General features: G+C 39.5%; 1 long non-coding RNA gene across 1 annotated transcript in view; it reads right to left on the reverse strand.

Moving 5' to 3' along the window:
* Positions 1-22,600, reverse strand: part of LOC133742276 (uncharacterized) — an 85,024-nt gene that overhangs the window by 38,760 nt on the left and 23,664 nt on the right. The gene's annotated exons all lie outside the window — the stretch shown is intronic.

Consider the following 22,600-nt stretch of genomic DNA (forward strand, 5'->3'; position numbering starts at 1 on the left):
GAAAACAACATTTGACGACGACCTTTTCAGCGGGAGCTCTTACGTGTTTTTATTTTAATTATATTGGAAAACAACATGGTATAAAACAAAGGCTAAAATGACCAGAAATTCACCTCAAACTACTCACTCAACAAGAAAACTTAAGAAAACAATAGAAAGTTGGAAGAGAACCATTGGTATTATTAGTGATTTGCGGATGAACAATTAATTCATCTAATAATGCACTGAATACAAACCGAGCTAATTCAGGTAACAAAACGTAGTTTACAGTTTATTAGGGGGAAAAAAAGTATAAAAATGTTTAAGGAAAAAGAGATTCGAGAGAAATTGTAGAGAGAATTGTAATCATATTATTGAGAATAGGAGCCCTATATATAGGGATTACAAAGTACTAGTTCTAATGTTACAAGGAATACCAATCCGTGTAGGATTGGGAAATCTAGAACCTTCTCTCCTATTGCTACTCCTAGTTTGATAAGGCACACTAAGTCGATTTTCCTTCAACACTCCCCCTTGTGCCGCTCAAACTTGGTGGTGACGCTTCATCCGTTGCCTCGTTAAAAACCTTGCCAGGTAACAAAAACCCTGTGGGACAAAAATAATCCTGGTCGAAGGACAAAAAGAGCACAACACGTCCTTCACTCTTTGAGATCGAACATGTAGACATCATAACTCCCCCTGATGTCGATATCTCCCCCTGATTGCTACAATCGTGGGAGTTCGGATAACTTTCTCAATCCGATGCTCTTCACATGTTTCTCGAAGGTGGATTTAAGTAACGACTTAGTGAATAAGTCCGCTACATTATCCTCTGATCGGATTTGATTAACTTCAATCTTTAGAAGTGATTGTTGTTGCTGATTATAAAAGAACTTAGGCGATATATGCTTGGTGTTGTCGCCCTTGATGAAACCTAACTTCATTTGCTCAATACAAGCTGCATTATCCTCATAAATGCATGTAGGTTCATCTGTGGTAGACTTCAAACCACAACTTCCTTGTATATGTCTAATTATAGACCTTAGCCATATACATTCACGTACGGCTTCATGTAGAGCAATAATCTCTGCATGATTTGAGGAGGTAGCAACAAGGGTCTGTTTTGTAGACCTCCAAGATATCGCAGTGCTTCCCATGGTAAAGACATAACCTGTTTGGGAGCGACCTTTGTGAGGGTCAGAGAGGTACCCTGCATCAGCAAAACCCATCAAAACATCATTGTAGTTTTGATGGAGGGGGATAGAGTGAGGCCGGCCACCCTTGGTGGTGGCGGCGGCGTTGGCGGCTATATGGCCGGTCACTTTGTCATGGTGGACGGCGGCTCCATGCCTAATGGGGTCCGATCCCATTCTTCCGTCATTCCTCTTCTCTCTGTAGGGATAAAATAGGCACATATCAATCGTACCTCCTAGGTATCGAAAGATTGTCTTTACACCAATCCAATGGCGGCGTGTTGGCGCGGAGCTATGTCGAGCTAACAAGTTCACTGCGAATGAGATATCTGGTCTTGTGCATTGAGCTAAGTACAATAATGCGCCTATTGCACTTAAATAGGGCACTTCAGCCTCTAATGGTTCTTCGTCCTCATCCTTTGGACGAAACGGATCTTTTCCGGGCTCAATACTACGACCAATCATGGGAGTACTCACAGGCTTTGCTTTATCTTCATTAAAGCGCCTTAGGATTTTCTGAGTATATGCAGACTGATGGATCAAAATCCCATCACTACGGTGCTCGAGTTCCAAACCGAGACAAAACCGTGTTTTCCCAAGATCTTTCATCTCAAATTCGGAGTTCAAGTATTTAGCAGTTTCCTTCAACTCATCTAGAGTTCCAATTAGGTTCATGTCATCGACATAAACTGCTACGATTGCAAATCCGGAACTTGTTCTTTTAATGAACACGCATGGGCATATTTCATTGTTAGTATATCCCTTCCCAATCAAGTAGTCACTTAGACGGTTATACCACATCCGTCCGGATTGTTTTAATCCATATAGTGAGCGTTTTAATCTTATTGAAAACGCGCTCCGTGGTTTAGAGCCACTTGATTTGGGTAATTGAAGTCCATCAGGAACCTTCATATATATCTCTGAATCTAGATCCCCATAGAGATATGCTGTAACCACATCCATAAGCTGCATGTCAAGTTTTTCGGAAACTACCAAACTGACAAGGTAGCGGAACGTTATAACGTCCATTACGGGAGAATATGTCTCCTCGTAGTCGATTCCAGGGCGTTGTGAGAAACCTTGCGCCACAAGGCGGGCTTTATATCTTACCACCTCATTTTTCTCATTACGCTTTCTAACAAAGACCCATTTATGGCCAACAGGCTTTACACTTGGGGGTGTCTGCGTTACAGGCCCAAATACCTGTCTCTTTGTTAGTGAATCCAATTCAACCTGGATCGCATCTTTCCATTTAGGCCAATCTGCTCTTCGTTGACATTCTTCAACAGAGCGAGGTTCGATATCATCATATTCTATAATTCCTTTTGCAATATGATATGCAAATGCATCATCAATCGCCATAGAATTTCTATCCATCATCTCATGTACACTAGTGTAATTTATGGAGATCTCTCTATTCTCTGGAGTTGGTTCTGACATTGGAGCGTCCCCCAATGATGTCTCTTGGACATAACCATAATCCGGAATATTCTCATGAGATGGATTATTCACATCGATGATTAATGGATTATTTTGTGCCAAACTCGCTTTCTTTCTTGGGCGAAAATCCATCGAACCTATGGGCCTCCCGCGCTTCCTGGCAAGAGCCGTGGGCCTAGCCACAACGTCACCATCACTAGGGACGTTGGCGCCATGCTCAAATGCCCTTGAGATGGCGTCATGTCCTCTGATTTTAGGGACATCAATCCTTGCAGGCACGTTTGCAGCAGGTATGTGTGATCTCGTCACTTTAGCGATATCAGAAAACGCATCAGGCATCAATTCTGCTACGTTCTGAAGATCGAGAATTCTTCGCACTTCAATTTCGGACTGTGCGGTTCGGGGATCAAGATGAGACAGAGTGGGGACAGACCACGACAATTCCTGTCGTTCCTGTTGAACATTGATGTTCTTATCTCCCCCTAACGATGGGAAGACTGTCTCATCGAAGTGACAATCCGCAAATCTAGCGGTAAAGAGATCGCCTGTCAAGGGTTCTATATAGCGGATAATCGTTGGAGAATCATATCCAACATAAATGCCTAATCGTCTTTGAGGACCCATTTTGGTGCGTTGTGGCGGCGCAATAGGCACATATACTGCACACCCAAATATGCGTAAGTGTGAGACATTAGGCTCATACCCAGTCACCATCTGGGACGCAGAAAAGGGTTGAGTGGCAGTGGGCCTCAGACGAATAAGCACAGCTGCATGCAATATTGCATAGCCCCAAGCAGAAATAGGGAGATTGGTACGCATTACCAATGCCCTAGCGACCATTTGTAGTCGTTTAATGGCGGCTTCTGCGAGACCATTTTGGGTGTGAACATGAGGAACTAGATGTTCAACTTCTATCCCAATGGACATGCAATAATCATCAAAAGTTTTTGATGTAAACTCCCCAGCATTGTCTAATCTTATAGACTTAATAGGATGATCAGGGTGGTGAGCCCGTAACTTAATTATTTGTGCTAGGAGTTTAGCAAATGCAGCGTTCCTTGTGGACAATAGCATGACATGTGACCAGCGTGTCGATGCATCAACCAACACCATAAAATATCGAAATGGTCCGCATAGTGGTTGAATAGGTCCACAAATATCACCATGGATTCTTTGCAAGAATGGTATATTTTCTTTGGTGTCCTTTGCATAGGATGGTCTCGATCCTAACTTTGCTAAAGAGCAGGCTTTGCAGAACGAATAATGGGCTTTAGAAATAACCAATGAGGATTTTGGTTGAGCCATAAAGTCACAATTGACTTGATCAGAAGTAGAAATTGGAGTCAGGGGAGCAGAGGTGGCGTCAAAGCCACCCTTGAGCCGCAGGGGGATGGCGGCGCCGGCTAGTGGTGGCCGGACTTGAAGGGGGAAGGCGCCGTGAGGCGCAGGTGCTCCTCATTGATCCAAATTTCGAGTTTTACTTCCTTTCGTTCGGAAAAAGGGATGTCCGTGTGAAGTCTTTAATATACGGATCATCATGTCACGACCTGGGTGTCCCAAACGGTCGTGCCAAAGCCTATATGTGTCTGAATCCCATAAATCATCTCTCATAACATGATTGGATTCAATTACTCGAATAGTGGTTGCATACAACCCACTAGATCGACACATAAGTTTCTCTAAGACTCTTTTATATCCGTAGTCATTAGAGGTAATGCAAAGGAACTCTTGTCCATTCTCACAATGCATTTCCGCATGAAAACCATTGGCTCTTATATCTTTAAAACTCAATAGGGTTCTTCCTGCCCTAGGAGTGTAAAGAGCTTCGGTGACATTTAAAATTGTGCCATTTGGCAACATAAATTGGGCTGGTCCTCTACCATGAATCAATTGAGATGATCCAGCCATCGTAGTCACGGAAGATCGAGATGGTGTCATCCATAGAAACAGTTGCCTATTTTGAAGGATAGTATGTGTAGTTGCACTATCCACGAGGCATTCTAGCTCTCCGGGAAACATACTGAAAAATAATAAAGTTCGAATTAAAAATATGTCCAAGACATTGTATAGAACAAATCGAAAACTTTATTAAAATAGCCAATGATTACATCAAAGTTTCGTGACCAAAATCTAATCCAATACAAATCAAATCGTAGACAAATCGTAGTCACTCTATCCGTTTGGTAACTCTAATCAAATATGACCAGGGAAGTAGAGAGATGTCGGTGGAGTGAGGCTCTCCTAAGTACCACTAATCTCAATTACCTTCCTAGACATCATACTTAATTCGATGCGCCACATAAGATAGAATTAATACACGATGTCATTTATTGACTAAGGCATAATTGCCATTACATAATTCTTGGAAACATAAAGGACTACACTAATCAAAATCTGCAGCATCCTTGTGCAATTCCTTGTCAGATTTGAAGTCCGCTATAGTGAGATTGACGTTGGCATCATCACCATCTTCTTCTTCTTCGGCAAAATTAGCTTCATGCTCTCTGAAGTCTCTATATGCCTTGTAATGTGCAGCTAATTGCTTGCTTGCATTGCATTGCTTGAACCAATGTTCAATAGATCCACATCTATGGCATGCATCATTACGATTTCCTCCCTTGAATTGAGATGCATCACGTGCATGAGGACGAGATTGACGTCCTTGTTGGACAATGGCGTCACCCCTATGGCCGGCGGCCTTGTGCCCCCCCTCTCCCACGTTGGCCCTTGTTGCCACGTGCTCCTGCGCCATTTTGGCGGTTTCCTTCCTTTGTAGGGCGGTTATATGGACCAAAACGTCTGTTGTGTCCCTTAATTTTAGGGTTCCGCTCCTTGCGCCCTCCTTTGGGTGCATTATTATAATTCGCCTCTTGAACGCTCTTAGTTCCTATAGGCCTTGAATTATAATTCTTCACGAGGATATTATCATGTTTTTCAGCTACAGACATAATATTAATTAGCTGATGAAACCTCGTGAGCCGTCCAGTATTGAATTCAGTTCGGTATTGCTTTGATAGCAAAATAGCTGAGACGGGGAAGGTGGAGAGAGTTTTCTCAATTAGTTCTTGCTCTGTGACAGGTTGTCCACAGAACCCCAACATGGTTTTGAGGCGAAGAACTTCTGAATTATATCCAGCTACAGACTTGAAGTCAGCAAATCGTAGATTGCTCCATTGAACTTTCAAGTCGGGGAGGAGGGTATCCTGAATATTACCAAAACGCTCTTCTAGCGCAACCCATAATTCCCTAGCATCCTTGATTGCCATGTACTCCAATCGGAGTGATTTATCCATGTGGCGTCTCATCAAGATGAGAGTGGTGGCATTATTTGTAGCCGTACGCTCAAATATGAGGTCGGGATTTGGTGCTTGAATTACGGGTAGGATCCCTTTTGAAGTGAGGTGGTTCTCAACATCCGTGACCCAACTATGATATTCCGAGCCAGTTGAGTCAAGTATAGGAAAGTCAAGCTTTGGCTTCGACATCCTGAAATAAGAAGAAGAAATATATTAGTTTCGGAGTTTAAAACTTCCACGACAACTAATAATAAGATTTCCGAGCTATGCTACCAAGAAATCGATTTCCAAGAATAATTGGATTAGACCGAAACAATGATGTTTATATGGTCAAAATTCGATGCTTACGGACGCTCTTAGTCCGAAGTCTTACGAACGCTCTTAGTTCGTTAATTGCGTGAATCCCCATGATTCCGCTTTTCAATGATCGAACCCACGTTATAAGAAAGGTGGGATGTAGAAGAAGGGAGGTTGCAAGTCCCCGAATAAAAAGAAGGAGGAATTTAAATTCGGAAAGCGGGAACTTTAATTATAAAAACTTACTTGGTTAATTGAAGCTTGAAACCTTGATTCTTGAAATCTTGAACTTATGGAAGCTTGAACTGTTGTTGATTAATGGAGGACTCGGTGATGATGGCAGTAGGAGGTTGTAGTTTCTGCTGAAAGTTGCAGAAAACTGGGCCGAAAAATATGGCAGCTGCAAGTCCGGTTTCGGTGGCCGGTTGGATGATCGGAAAGGCTGCAGGGGCAGCGGTGGCGTGCGGTGGTCCGAGGGGGCTGCAGGGGCAGCGGTGATGCAGGAGAAGGCAGGGCCGAGAGGGCTGCAAGGCTTGGCTAGCAAGGGCTAGGTGCTGCGGCAGATTTTGGAGTTTTTGGGTTTTTGGTTTTTGCTTTGCAGGGGCAGCGGTGTTTAAGGAAAAAGAGATTCGAGAGAAATTGCAGAGAGAATTGTAATCATATTATTGAGAATAGGAGCCCTATATATAGGGATTACAAAGTACTAGTTCTAATGTTACAAGGAATACCAATCCGTGTAGGATTGGGAAATCTAGAACCTTCTCTCCTATTGCTACTCCTAGTTTGATAAGGCACACTAAGTCGATTTTCCTTCAACAAAAAATAAAATATTTAAAAAGGAAAAAAATAAAAAACAAAAGAGCTGGAGGTGGTTTGAACCTGGCCCCCATCAAGTCTATTAAGTATTAACCACATTCCAACCAATGTCAAGAGCAACGCTTACTTCCACTTTAAGAAATTTGTATTATTTTACCTGAGCTGGGTTACCCAGAACATTCGCTCATTCTTCGACCTCCTTCAAATCAACTTCATATTCAAATCTGGGTTTTGGATGGTTATTTCAGAATCTTATTTCAGAACGTTTTGTTACCTGAATTAGCTAATAACCAATTATTAGATGCATTATTACATCCAGTCGTATCTTTACTAGGTTTTATTTTCGATGCCTTTTGATATCTTGTTTTATTTTTATATCTTTCATTGTGATATAGTTTCTACATCTGCTAATTGTAATATTTCTTATTATTAATAGAATTGTCATTTCCTTAAAAAAAAAAAAATTTCAAATATAGGGGCACTATGTGGCCTCAGTAATTTTTTTTTTTTTAATAATTGCCTCATTAAAAACTTTGCTTACTAGACAAAAAAAAAAAAAAAAAACTTTGCTTTACAAAATAAGTAAAGTAGAGTAGGCGAGTAGCACACCCCTCCCATCAACTATGACGTATCCTCCATTACAACTTGATCGAGCTTCCTTTTCAAAAATCTGCTACCCAACTCATTCAAAACTTCTCTAAACCATTATGTGCGCTAATTGTTTTATAATTTTGAAATATTTAAACACACCTTTGGTACTATTTTTCTATTTTCGTTGACAGAATGTGTTCTTTTAGATATAATATAAACATTCGAATAGGGTATGTTACCACATTTAGACATGATTGTTTACTGTAACTTAATAACACTATTCATTGATCTCCAATTTAGGAAAGAAATAAGTCAATAGAGACATATTATGGGGATTATCCCTGAGCATATACTCATGCAATGAATATGATATTTGCAAAAATCCAGGTTAATTTGTTCCGAGAAGTCGACCCCCTTAATGGATTAATGCAATGAAGTCAATCGTAGGGTTTCTACTGATGGACCAATTTATTAATAGGGAAAATTTCAAGAACAGTACATGAAGTATTGGTCATTCTAACCTTTCGTGAATCAACTTTTGTTAAAATCAAAACGGTACATCAAGTTCAAATTTCTACCCAATTTAAGTACATGCCGTTACGGATTCCGTTAGTGAGTGTACCTTCCGTCAAATTTTTAGGGGCAAATCAGTCACACCCTACTTTCCCTCTCTCCCTCAGTCTATCCTTCAATCCAAAATCCAGCCTTTCTCTTATTGACCACAGTCTACCATCGTACTTTGACCACCGCAGTCAACCACCACACTTTCCAAGTCTGTGGTTGCGGCATGGAGGAAGAGAAAGGGTTGGTTCTGTGGTAGCATCGAGCAAATTCTGATCAGTCAACTCTCCAACAACAATAGTCAAACTCAATTAACACTACAATTCGCTCCCCTGATCATCTACAATCCCTAATCAAACCCCAATTTCCACAAAATTAGCAATTAGAAGTTGAACCAAACCCCTAAAATCATGCTCATACAATCCAATTCAGTCCACCAAAACTCGTTGAACTCTAAAACCATAGAAATTTCAACCAAACTCACTCAATAGTGCCTGGACAAAGTCTCCGCGGCGGCTGCCTCCACCTCATCCCTTGTCTAATCAACCCCATCGTTGCTGCCCAAGCTCAGCATCGTCGCCGCACGGACCTGATCCTTCTCCGACTCCAAACTCGTCCCCACACCTACGTTCGCCAGTACCTGAAACTTTTTGACCCTATTGACGAATCCATCTTCGGCGGCCCTCTTATTCCTCTCCACCGCTCGCCGGCCGGAGCATAGCCGATGACTCGCCGATATCCTCATCCCCACTTCCATTGTCAACTTTAAGATTTCATATAAAGGAAAAAAAAAAAAAGCAAACCCTTTTCAGATCAGAACAAGGCCCCCAAAACCCAAATAGTGAGATGATCCAACTTTCACTTTGGGGTTGAAATTGTAAGAGAAGATGACATATAATGTCTCTTGGGAGCAAGCAAAGGGGAAAGAGAGGGTTGGGTACTTGGGTATGTGGAAGAGAGAGAGAGAAAGCCAGAGTCAGAGAGTCGAGAGAGAGATAGAGAGAAGAAACTGTAAAAATACCATATTACCCTTCAACAAATGAATAATTACATAAGGTTAACGATATTGTTGACGGCATACACCAAAATTGGGTCGAGATTTAAAAGTCATGTACCGTTTTGATTTTAACAAAAGTTGATTCACGAAAGGTTAGAACGGGTCATACTTCATGTACTGTTCTTGAAATTTTCCCTTATTAATATGCAAACTGTTTCATTTTCCCGCATGTATACAAAGCCAGTACGTGCTGTTGATTCCAAGTTAATATATATAATATTTAGGCTTTGTTGTCCGTCATTAATTTTATAAAAAATAGGATATTATTGCAGCTTTGGGCTTGAAATTCAGTTCTTTTTTAAAGTTAGATAGACATATTTCATCGATTTTTTGGAATCGAAAGAGGTCAACCCGGTTTTATAATTCAGCAAGCAGTACCAAACGACATACCCTTATGGGGTCGACAGTAAAGAGCCGTCATTTAGGACATACAAAATCCTATTCTAAAACAAATAGAACTCAGTATACCCAGAGTACACCCACCTTTTAGAAAGTCCACACAGCATTATTCTAACAAAAACCAAGATGCGTAGAAGAAGTTTAATAAAGTTACCAACCAACCATTTGATCTTTGCGACCTAAACAAAAATTAAATAGTACTATATATGGGCCCTGGAGCCCTAATTGAGCCAAACCGCACCAAAGATGTAGACCTAGTCAAGCAGCCCATAGCCCAGTTGGACAAAGCCATCCTGTCAACCCTAGCCCGGAAAGCCCAAAGCAAGGATCCCAGAAGCAGTTTGCCCAACAAGGAGACAAAGCAACCCACTTCGGTCGGAAGCCGTCGTCAACCTCCGTCACCGTAGATCTCCGGTCATCCACCTCAAAACCTCTGCCAGCATCCTTTTCATGTACAGCCCATGCACAGCACCGAAAACCTACAAGCACAGTCGACAGAGGCTCAACACGATATGCCATCGATCTTCGCGCCAGAGTTACCTCAAACGCCCGAACTCGGATCTTGCCTACAGACCAACCCCGACGACCTCTGTCAGTTTCACAATCAAATCCATCCGCCACTAGACTGTCTCCCAAACAAGACGACGCCAGAGTTAGCTAATATCCAGCCTCCATCATGATCCTTGGACCTCGAAAAAAACCGCAAAGAAAAGTCAGATGGGCACGCGAGAGGGCGCCCCCGCCACCACCGCCCACAAACCAGCCAGACAAAAAAAGGGAGGATATGCCCACCATCATAGTCGAAGATCACCGCTACCGGTCAGATTGGAAATTTTGTCGAAGGCTGTTGCCGTCGAGTAAACCCTAGCAGAGCTAGGTCAGAAAGTAGGTCTATAGTTTGCTCTATAAGTAGATAAAAATATAGGAAATTTTGTGTTTACCAAACATATATAGAAAATGAATAATAAATAGGTGTCTTGACCAAATGCTCAAATTTGAGCAAACATGAACTCACTTACTCCAATAAGAGATTAGTGTGTCTATTTATCCCATTTAAAAGTAAAAAGACTATTTTGGATAAAACTCAATTATAAAATTACAAGCATGCCACTCTCTCCAATAAATATTTATTGGTTTAGAAGTTTAGTCGGACTCCAGATTCTTGTCACCGGTCGCCTGACTTCAAAACTTTTATTGGGATGCAATAAGACTTTTATTGTGGAGGCAATAAAACTTTTATTGCTAGACGATAACAACTTTTATTGGGGGCAATAAACTTTTTTTGCGGGTGGGGGTCAATAAACTTCTTAATATTTTCAAAATATCAAACTTCTTCATTTTTCCCAGATTATTGACACTCAATAAACATAAAACTTTATTGGGCGGCAACAACAGATTTTATTTTATTGGGGTCAGTAAATCTCCTAAAACTTTTATGAGATCTCCGACGATCTTCATGTGGACCTCCGACGAGATCTTCGGCAATAAAACATTTATTCGTGGGTAATAATAAGTTTATTCCCCCCGTAAACTTTTATTTCCCCAATAAAACATTTCTCAACTCTTATCGCCCCCAATAAAACCTCCGGTGAGGTTCCGGCAAAGTTGAGCGACTGGTACAGAATTCTGACTACCGGTGACAGGACTCCGGCAACCAGTGATCGGATGCCGGTGACCGGCGAAGTCTCCGATGACTTTCTCTCTTCCAATCTCTCTATGTGACAATGGGAGAGAGAGCAAAACTATTCTAAAAGAGTGGTTCTATTCATACCTCCACATTTGGTATGTAAACCTCCTTAGATTTTTGTCAAATTCTAATTCCATTTCTGCCCTTCAGAAAACTGAAATAGTATATATATATATATATATATGTATCCAACCCAGCCTCTTTCAATCATCTTCTCCTCCCGCACCCTCCTCAGTCCTCTCTTGATCTCTTTCTCTTTTTCTTTAGATAGATGAAAGGGAAGGAAAATATTTTGTTTGATTGGAATTATCCCAAAACTTGTTGATTTCATTTAATTAATGTTCTTTACAATCATTTGTTATTGAAACAAAAAGGAATAGTTGAATGAATCGACCTAGAGTTATCTTCTTCCCTCATTTTTGGTGGGTTTTACATAGCTCATGATTTGCCACAGCATATGGTTTAATGGGACCTACATTGCCTACACCATTTATTTTGAAGACCCGATGTTGAAAATTTTTTAATTCAAGATCATGCTCTAGAACTAGATTACAGTTCGATCAAATCCATTCTTGACGATGATCCTCCCACAACACTCGACTTTTCTTGCATTTAGGTCAATAAGTTTCATTTCAAAAAAAAAAAAAAGATTAATAAGGTTCGGAGGGTTGCCAGTCTCTTTGTTCTCCTGCAAGTTTCAGTGGTTAAGGGACTGAATTATACTAAGCTGTAATAGTCTGAATGGTAACCGTCTTGGCACATCCTCAACATTAAATTGAAGGTCTTCTTGAAATCACTAACAAGCAAGTATTGATTGGAGCATTAGACGTGAGAGAGAGAGAGAGAGAGAGAGGAGATGAAGACGCTGTTGAATTACGTTTTTTTTTTCTCTGCATAGTTTTCTAGAGGGGCAGAACGGAAAATTCGCGTATGTGTTATCCATAGGTGTCACGCCCCGAATTTTGAATAAAGGAATCCAAATCCGAAACGCAAAAACTCAACAAGAACAAGAAAACACTCAGAAATTTTTTCATTAAAATTTTAAATTAAGCAACTAAAAAAATCGAGCTCACAATGTCAATATTGACTCGTTCTTTAGAGTCACATATTACATTATAGAGAGTTTACAAATTAAACTGAATTACAATTCAATAAGTAAACATGCTCACCAACTCTCTACACAGCGGAAGACTAAAACCAAAACACTTCTACGTCCACGCTACGGAAAATATACCTTAGCTTCAACGACGGTCACTCGAGATTCTAACCTGCACAAAAACCCTACACCATGGAATATTGCACCGGGTTGAAACAACAAACCTGGTAAGCTTTTGCACGCTCGTATGAGTAAACCTAAATAACCACAAAACACCCTTCCGACCCAAGGACAACAATCAACATAATAATTATTTTCCAAAAGCAAAATCTTTTTCTTTTTAAGGAAAACACGAGTCACCACCGTGACAAACCATCATTTGAAAGCTCAACTACAAACCAACGAAATCACTCATTTCCTCTCGACAGGAAGCATTTATCACTACAACGACATGATAAAACATTTCTCGACTCACTACGAGTCTCAACCACAACTGCACTCTCATCATTAAAGTAAATAAAACCAGTAATCCCTGCTTAGAAAATTAATTCAGGAGATCACTAAAAGCACACAATTCAAAATCATAGTAATCCCTGCATATAGTTTAGTTCAGGAGATTACATTAAAACAAATCAATAAAAATCATAGTAATCCCTGCATATAGTTTAGTTCAGGAGATTACATTAGAACCAATCAATTCAAAAAACAGTAATCCCTGCATATAATTTAGTTCAGGAGATTACGAAAGCAAACAACAATTCAATAATAGAAATAAACTAGAAAACAATACACCATCAATCATAGATAACACCAATCACTCAACAGCCACAACCCACATCATTTACACACAATCATCTGATACGCTTTAAGCAAGCATATAATTTAACCCTGAAAATGTCGTTAGTAGTATAAGCAAATAGGGATCGTTCTATTCCGGGGATTGAGGGTACACCTGTCATTTTCAAACAATTAAACAATTAAAATTAAAACAAAGTATAGTATTCACACATATATACACTATTTACGAAAAAGGGGGGAATTTTTGATTTTGATTTCGAAAATAAACTAAGTTAACAAAACAATTAAAATACAAAAACATAAAAAAACACAAATGGAATGAGAGAACAAAGATCAAATCCAAACTTATGATTAAAATCAATTAAACCCTAATATTGTTCATCAAAGTCATGCAAAAGGAGTTGATCATGTAAATCGTTAGAAAGCAAACAATTCCCATATTTTACTTTTCAACGCTAATTAATCTAAGTGAAAGCACAAAGACTAATCCTATCAAACATGCATTAAAGCCCTAGAAAGCTAGTCAATCATGTCATGTTCAACACAATAAGCACCTAGAAAGGCTATCAACTCAAGTGTGCAACTTAGTATGAAAAAGTCCACCTAATTGCAATCCTCTTTGATTAAATCCGATTTTTGTACAAAACCTTTACTACTTTTCGATTCAAGAACACAAAACCAAAAAGTTGATTCATGTTCTTAAATTCGTAGCACCACTCATACATAAACCCTAAAAGTTTCGAACCATTTAGAATTAACATACAAGAGTTATCAATTAAACAAATTTAATCAAACAATCACACATAAGCAACTTTGAATCGCAATAAAAGAATCTGAAAATTCCTCAATTAATCATAAAATTTCAGAAATAATAACTTGTTCAAACATATATGTCAACTAGTTCATATCCAACGAAATTCAAAGCAAAGGTTACAAAGGAGAATCGGATTACACCGTGGATGAAGATGATGATGAACGATTGATGTGATGGTCTCTTGAATCTCGAAAGCAAGCTTCAAGGTTGGAGATGGATGATGGATGCTCACGGCTATGCTTCTTCTCCCTTGGCCTTGCTTGAACTCGTGGAGATGACTAGAGGATGGAAAAACTCACGGTTATGCTAAGAAGATTTTCTGATTTTTTTCTCAAGTGTCTAACGTAAAGAATGGGAACCCTTGACGTTGAGAAGAGGGGAGTATATATAGGAGCACGGCAAACTTGGTCTCCAAGCCGTGCACTCCTCAAAATTCTCAGGGCAATTACTTGTTAATTCTCCATAATTTTCCTCCAATGCTTGCTTGCCACATAAGCCCTATGATGTGTCCAACCAATCACATAATTCTCTAAAATATCTCCCTATTATTTAGTTGCCGAAATACCTTGAGATAATTCTGATTTTCTACTTCAAATTCGGCCAACTACCTTTAGGGTTTCTAGGGATGTATTTGGACGTCTTTTGGGACATTTCTTGTTCTCCACACTTTGTCTTTCCATAAAACTCTCCCTAGAATATTTTTTTGCCGAATTCTCTAGGGTTTCATCATGAATATCACGGCAACTTCCTCCTTTTCCTCTTGGCTTGGACGGCAAGAGTCTCCTAGGGTTTATCTTTCCATTAAAATTACCCTAGAGAATCTCTTGCGTAATCTTCTTTTACTTTCTGATTTTCACGCCATCTCCCTTGTTTCTCTCTTTGGTTTTCACGGCAAAACATCTCTAGGGTTAGGGTTTTGCGTCACAAACCCTAATGTCATGGGCTTTGATGGGCCTTGATCCATTTAGCCGAAAATCCATAGAGTTCTTGGGCCTCGTTGCTTCATCTTCAAGCCTTCTCATTTTTCAACGCAAAACACATTATTTTTCCATTTCTTTTTCATGGTTGCGTTGGAAACTTGCTAGGGAAGCCTTCCTCCAATTCGCAGGGTTTCCTGGTTGGACTAGGAAAACTTCTTTTCTTCATTTCTGCTCATTTCTGTGGTCCAATGTCCTTCATTTTTGTTCCCCTAGGCGTTTGTAAGCTCCTCTTTCCATTCGTGCATTCATTTCCACTTTTTAGCTCGGAGGTCCTGAAAATAGAAACTAGTATGAAAAATAGAAACTTACCTAATTTGAAAAATAGAAACTTACTAAAAATGAAAAATAGAAAGTTACTAAAAATGAAAAATAGAAACTTGCCAGAAATGAGAAATGAAAACTACAAAAATAGAAACTTTATACAAATAGGAACTTTCCCAATCAAAGAATGGAAACTTTCCAAAACAGGGATTTTTCCAAGGAAATGGCGCAGAAAACATAGGGAAATACAGTTAAAACGTCGCATTAAAATGCTCCTATCATCATCACGCGAATCATCTCACATATCACCACACTGGTTATCACAAAAGATTGTTTCCTCAACTCCAACAACCTCAAAACAATAATGAAGTCATTTTTCAAGTATTGTTTTCTCAACTCAAAACCATCACCAAAATCATACCTACTTCTTTCAAAACTCAAAGCCGACAAAACCATCTTTTCTTTCCAAAATCATTTATTTTCCTCAACATCACATTGCACAACAATAGTCAACTACACACTCAATTCCACCAAGATACATATATTTCACGTAAATATATATAGGACAAAATACTGTTTAGTCCTTGAGCTTTTGACCATAAAACACTTCAGTCCCTGACCTTCTAAGTTCACACGTTTAGTCCCTGTACTTCAAAATTTCAGACCAATAGGTCCTTGCTGTCTAAAAGTCGCGGCAAAATGTCTATTATGCCCTCAGTTCTTTTTTTTAAAATTAATTAATTATTTTATTTTTTTTGGAAAAGGAATTTTTTTCCCTTTCTTTCTTTTTGTTTTTTTTTTTTTCTGTTTTTTTTCCTTTCTTTCTTTCTGTTTGAAAAAAAAAAAAGAATAAATAAAATATAGAAAAAAGAATAAATAAAAAAAGAGAAAGGAATAAATTTATTAAAAAAAAAAGAACTGAGGGCATAATAGACATTTCGCCGCGACTTTTAGACGGCAAGGACCTATTGGTCTGAAATTTTGAAGTACAGGGACTAAACGTGTGAAATTAGAAGGTCAAGGAATGAAGTGTTTTATGGTCAAAAGCTCAAGGACTAAACAGTATTTAGTCCATATATATATATACGTAGTCACTCGCTCAGGAATGCTACTAATACCAACTATAGTTCGCAAATACAAAACCCGTGAAAAATCATTTTTATAATAAAACTTCATTTTTATAATAAAACTTCATTTTACCTTACCTATGAACCGTTGACGATCAAGTTCATATAATTTTAAAACAAATATTTATTTATGAAAAACGATTTCACAATTTAACCATTAATTCCGAAAATAAAGTAACTCCATTCATAAATGAACCTCGTGAGATTTACTCAACTCTAAATCCTGCTGCGTCTTCACACGCTAACCAAGATAAGCATAAATCGCCGCAATCCGCTCAACACAATTCTGTCAACTACCTAATCACACACGGTCTCATCTCAGTACATGAATCACCACAACAATTAAATTTCGAATCTCCCAATTCGATCCAAAAATCCGAAAGTGACGCCAATCGAGGCGAAACCTCATCCGACACCATCCAAAGTCTCCAAAACACTTCTACGGCGCGGTCAATATATCAAAATTGCAAGTCGATCGGAAGGTCCGATCCTCACGGATCGAAAACCGAAACAATCGAAACCGTAAATTTCCTAACAATTTCATGCGATATCCAAAATTAACGAATTGTATGTCAAAACGATAGTATCGACATGTAGAACACAAAGAGGGACATAAACTGTCCATGAGGTGGCCGAAGCTGGCCGGAAAACACCATCACAGTGGCGGCGCCACCGCCCACCCAAAGTCAAAATTTGACAAAACTTCCAACACAAAAGATCTTCATCTCAACTCCAATTACAACTTTCATAACTAGCACAAAGTCTGAATCAAAGCCGTTTGGCCGAATTTTACCTCAAAAGGTTTGAAACCCGAAGAACCCTAGTTTCCCAATCTTCAAAATCTAAGCTCCACAGGTTGAATCGTTGCAAGCTACCTTGGGAGAGTCCTTCCTCATCCTCTGGGTAACAAAACCCCTCACGAAATTTCACCTAAGGTGGTTGGAATCGTCAACTCTGACCAAGGCGATTTGCAGCGCCGCCGCGAAACTTCCCTGTGTTGCTGCGTCGTGGACGGGCCGACCCACGTCGTGAAACTTCACAGAGTTGTAGATGGGAGTAAGACGAAGATAAAGGGACAAGAATTGTGTCGATAGGTGGTCGGAGCTGAGAGATATTGCCGGTCGAAGTCGGCTGCTCGGGAGAGAGAAAAAGTTTCCGGATTTGGAAACTTGAATTTCTGATATTTTTTCGGATTTTTCCTATATACCCAAAAACGGAAACTTTTTCCGAAGGCCATAACTTCTTCATACGAACTCCGATTTTTGCGTTCCACATATGCACGAACTCGTATCGACTCGCTCTATGACTTTTGTGAATGAAGTTTCCGCATAATCCAAACATATAAAAAGTCAACCCTTGAATCGGAGCATTCCGAGCGAATAATTGTCCAAAACACTTCCGCTCCACCCTCGAACCACGAAATCGTACTAACGAACACTTTATTAATTCCGAGAAACAATTAGAAATTGATAACTAATTTCCGGGGTCTTACAATAGGATTCTTTACGAGATACATTATATAAGTAAGAGACTTATCATCATAAAAGATCTCAAATTATTTTAAACCTTTGTGAAGTCAATCTCATATATGAGATTTATTTACGAAGTGAACGTACTAGACCCCCTTAGAAAGTAACTAGAAGTAAGAGAGGAAGAGGGCGACGTTCAAAGGAAGAACGGTTTAGGTATGTGTGTTGTGTAAATGGGGATTTAAAGTAGCCATCCTTATCAATAAAAAAAAGTCAGTTATTTTCATAAATAGAAAAGTTGTGGCTATTTGAATTTTTTTTATTTTTTATTTATTTATGTGTGGTCTAAGGCCTTTTACGTTTCCTATTAATTTTATTTGATTTTTTTTTCTATTCAGTAACAATCATGGCGTTTCTTATTGATATTGGTACCGGACTTGTTGGAAAACTTGTGGACTTAGCGATTGCGCCAGTTGGACGCCAAGTGGGTTATCTAATCTACTACAATCGGAACGTCAAAACCCTAGAGGATCAACTGAATGACTTGGTTGTTGCGAGCCAGGGTGTGGAGCACAGGGTTGGTGAAGAACAGAAAAACATCAGAGAAGTTGAAGCCCATGTCAACAAATGGCTGACTGATGTTCGAAAGATCACAGGAGCGGCAAACGAGATCTTGAATGAAGAACATAAAAAAAAGAAGAAGTGTTTTTATGGATTATATCCTAATTTAGGCTTCGTCATCAGCTAAGTCGAAAATCAACAAAATTGGTTCCTGACATTACTGAACTCTATGGGAAAAAAGACTTCGGCACTTTTGCACATGCTACCACCCCACAAGATGTACCTACTAAAGATTACGATGCCTTTGGTTCAAGAACTTCGGTAGTGAACAAAAAATGGATCTATTGAGAAATTGTCCTAATGTTAACATGATAGGAGTGTACAGGCTTGGTGGCGTGGGAAAGACCACACTTGTTAAAGAAGTTTCTCGGCAACAAAAGACAAAACATTATTTGACGATGTGGTTATGATACTGGATGTAAAACAAAATCGAAGCGTTGAAAGAATTCAAAAAGAAATTGTTGAGAAGTTGGAACTTGAGCTTCCTGATGAGACTATTGCAGAACGAGCATGTCATTTATATACCAGGATAAAAGACCAGAAAACTCTCGTAATTTTAGATGATGTGTGGAAAAGAATTGATTTGGAGAATGTGGGACTTTCTGGTGTGGAGACTTGTAAAGTCTTGTTGACATCCAGAACGTGAGAAGTATTATCTGGTAAGATGCATACACAAAAGGAGTTTGTGCTTGACAGTTTAAAGGGAAAATAATCTTGGAATTTGTTCGAGAAGATGGCAGGTGATGTTATTAAAAATTCTACTATAAAAAGAGTAGCAACCAAAGTAGCCAAAAGATGCAGACGTTTGCCGTTTTTAGTTGTCACTGTTGCAAGTGCCTTGAAAAATAGAAGAACAGTACATGCATGGAAAGATACATTGAGACGTTTGGAAAAGTTTGACAAAGAAGAATTCACCAAAGAGACATGGCTTTAGAGTGGGGTTACAATCAATTAGATGAAGAGGAGCTAAAGCCATTGTTCTTGCTCTGTGGGTTTTATACTCTTTCTCCGAAAACTATCCATATGGAGTACTTGTTCAAATATGACATTGGTTTCGGTTTGTTTAAAAATCTCAATACACTGGGAGAAGCATGGGATGCATTAAATTCACAGATTGAGAAACTGAAGGATTCTTGTCTACTGCTTTACCATGAAATTAATGGGTGTATCAAAATGCATGATCTTGTGCATGATGTTGCTAAACGTATTTCATCAAGGGATCAACATGTGTTGAAATTAAGTGGTGGAGATGAGTTGAAAGAATGGCCAGACTGTGAAAACTGCACTATGATCTCGCTCCAAATGTCCAATATCCCCAACCTTCCTGAAGTTTTGCAATGCAAAGAATTAAAGTTGTTTCATCTTTCCTTTACTGTTGAGGATCATCACTCCTTGGAAATCCCGTGCAACTTTTTTAAAGAAACGACAGAGCTAGGAGTGTTGGATTTAACTGGTCTGAGCATCCTGTCACTACCTCCATCTCTTCTGTTCCTAAAAGGTCTGAAGACATTGTGTCTAGATTGGTGCATCTTGGGAGATTTAACTCTAACTGGCCAACTACAAAACTTAGAAATGCTTTCAAGGATCCAAGTTTAAAGAGTTGCCCAAATAAATAGGGTAATTGACTCGTCTACGATCGTTGGATTTAACTGGTTGCTCTCAACTGGAACTAATTTCACCTAATGTTATATCAAGTTTGAAAAGACTAGAAGAATTGAAAAACCGATGGGAGGCTAAAGAAGTCATCAGTACTGAGAAAAAAAATGCAAGCCTTTCAGAGCTCAAGAACTTGTCTATATATATATATATATATATATATTGTGATGCCCCAGAAATTCGTATTATTTTCCGAGGATTTTCCGGAATTTAAATTGTGGTTATTGGACGGTTTCGTGGCTCGTGGATGGAGCGGAAGTGTTTCGGGCGAATAATTAAGTGAAGAATATGGTTTTAGGGGGGTTGCAAGGGTTGACTTTTTATTCGTTGGGATTCTCCGAAAACTTCCTTCACGAAAGTTGTAGAGCGCGTCGATACGAGTTCGTGGACATATGGAACGCGAAAATCGGAGTTCGTATGAGGAAGTTATGGCCAGTAGAAGAAGTTTTCATTTTGGTATAAATAGGGAATTTCCGAAAATATTTTCATAATTCCTCATTTCCTTTTCTGGAAAGTTTCTTCTCTCTCGGCTACACCTTCAGAATCAAAGTTTTGCGACTAACCTGACCCGAACCCGGCCGACCCGACCCGAATTTTCCGGCGGTTTCCGGCGGTCTCCGGCAGTGAAACGCTCCAGATCAGATCGTCTCCTCTGTCTGGTCGTCCCTCTGGTGTCCTCTAGCGGCAATTCTCCTCCACGGCGGCGCTGCAAGTCGACAAAGTTAGGTGATTTCGGACCCGACCGGAAAACGTAGCTCTGGCGACGGCACGGCTTCAAGCTTCCATCTTTGGGTTCGTGGGAGCTTCCTTGATCGATCTATGGTGTTTGTTTGGATTGATTTACGTGGAAATCGGTTCAACTCAGATTGAGCAAAAATTCAAAGCTTGTGAGGTAGTTTTCGATCCTTTATGCTTGTTTTCTGACTTCGAGCTAGTTATGAAAATTCACAAGCATGCTTAGATGAAACTTTTTGATGTTGGGAGTTTTGTGAAATATTGAGTTTTGGCTGGCGGCGGTGCGCCACCGCCTGTGGCGGCGTTCTGGCGGCGTTATGGCCATATTAGGAACTGTTTCTGGTGTTATATATGTTCTACTCGTTGATACGAGCTTTTCGATATATAATATGCAAATTTTGGAGTTCGAATGGATTTGTTATGATTTTTACCGTTTCATATCGGTGAATTTATTCGATCCGTGAGGATCCGAGCGTCCGATCGACTTGTGGCTTGGACACATCGATCGTGGAAGTGTTCCGGAGACTTTGGGAGGTCTCAGATGTGGTTTCGCCTCATTTGGCGACACCTTGGGAATTTTGGTTCGATTTAGGGTTTCGAACGTTATTCCTTGTGATTCGTTGACTGAATCAGAGCTGTACTTCCTTAGGTGCTTGGCGAAGTATTTGGACGGTTATTTTGTGGATTGGCTGGTTTGTTCTATATTGAAGACGCAGCGGGAGTTTCGAGGTGAGTAATCTCACAAGGTTCATTTACGAACGGAATACCTTTATTGTTTTGAAAGTTATTTAGTAACTGTAAACTATAGTTGGTATTAGTAGGCATTCCTGGGTGGATGACTACGTATATATATATTTACGTGAAATATATATGTTTTGGTGGTTTGTGGATTTATGAAAACAATAGGCATGAATGATGCGTTTTATTGTTTTGGGTTGTGGCTTTTGGAAAACAAATGATTGTGGAAATGTTGATTTCGATTTGTTTTGAAAAGCGTTGAGATTTGGGAAAAGTGTTGAGATTTGTGTATGAAAACAATATGCATGGAATGATGCTTTTTATTGTTTTGTGTTATGGCTTTTCGGAAAACAATGATTATGGAAATGCTGATTTCGATTATTTTCAAAAGCGTTGCGATTTGTGTAATGTTTTTGAGTCCTGGGCGACTGTTTTGATGATTTGCTCCAAGGGACTGTGCGGCCCGAGGAACGAAGGTCTATGACCTTGGGCAGAATATCAGGTAATCACGTCTTTGGCCGGACGAGTGGTTACGTTTCAGTTAGAGCTCTAGTCTGTCTGCCATATAGGTAATTCATGGGGTAACGGGAATTGGTTATTGATAACTCATGACATTACGTGTTTTTAGGGAACAAGGTGTGAGTTGCTTCCTTATTAACAGTTTTTAAGGGGACAAGGTGCAAGTTGTTTTCCTTATTAACGATTTGATAGAAATCAAGGTGTGAGTTGCTTTCTATGGTTCTATCAAGGTGTGAGTTTCTTTCTATGGTACGATTTGGTACGATTGATAGAATTCAAGGTGTGGGTTGTTTTCTATGTTATATTTGATAGAAATCAAGGTGTGAGTTGCTTTCTATGGTACGATCTGGTACGGTTGATAGAATTCAAGGTGTGAGATGTTTTCTATGTTATATTTGATAGAATTCAAGGTGTGGGTTGTTTTCTATGTTATATTTGATAGAAATCAAGGTGTGAGTTGCTTTCTATGG

Source organism: Rosa rugosa, chromosome 4 (assembly GCF_958449725.1).
Source record: "Rosa rugosa chromosome 4, drRosRugo1.1, whole genome shotgun sequence".
NCBI classification, from domain to species: Eukaryota; Viridiplantae; Streptophyta; class Magnoliopsida; order Rosales; family Rosaceae; genus Rosa; species Rosa rugosa.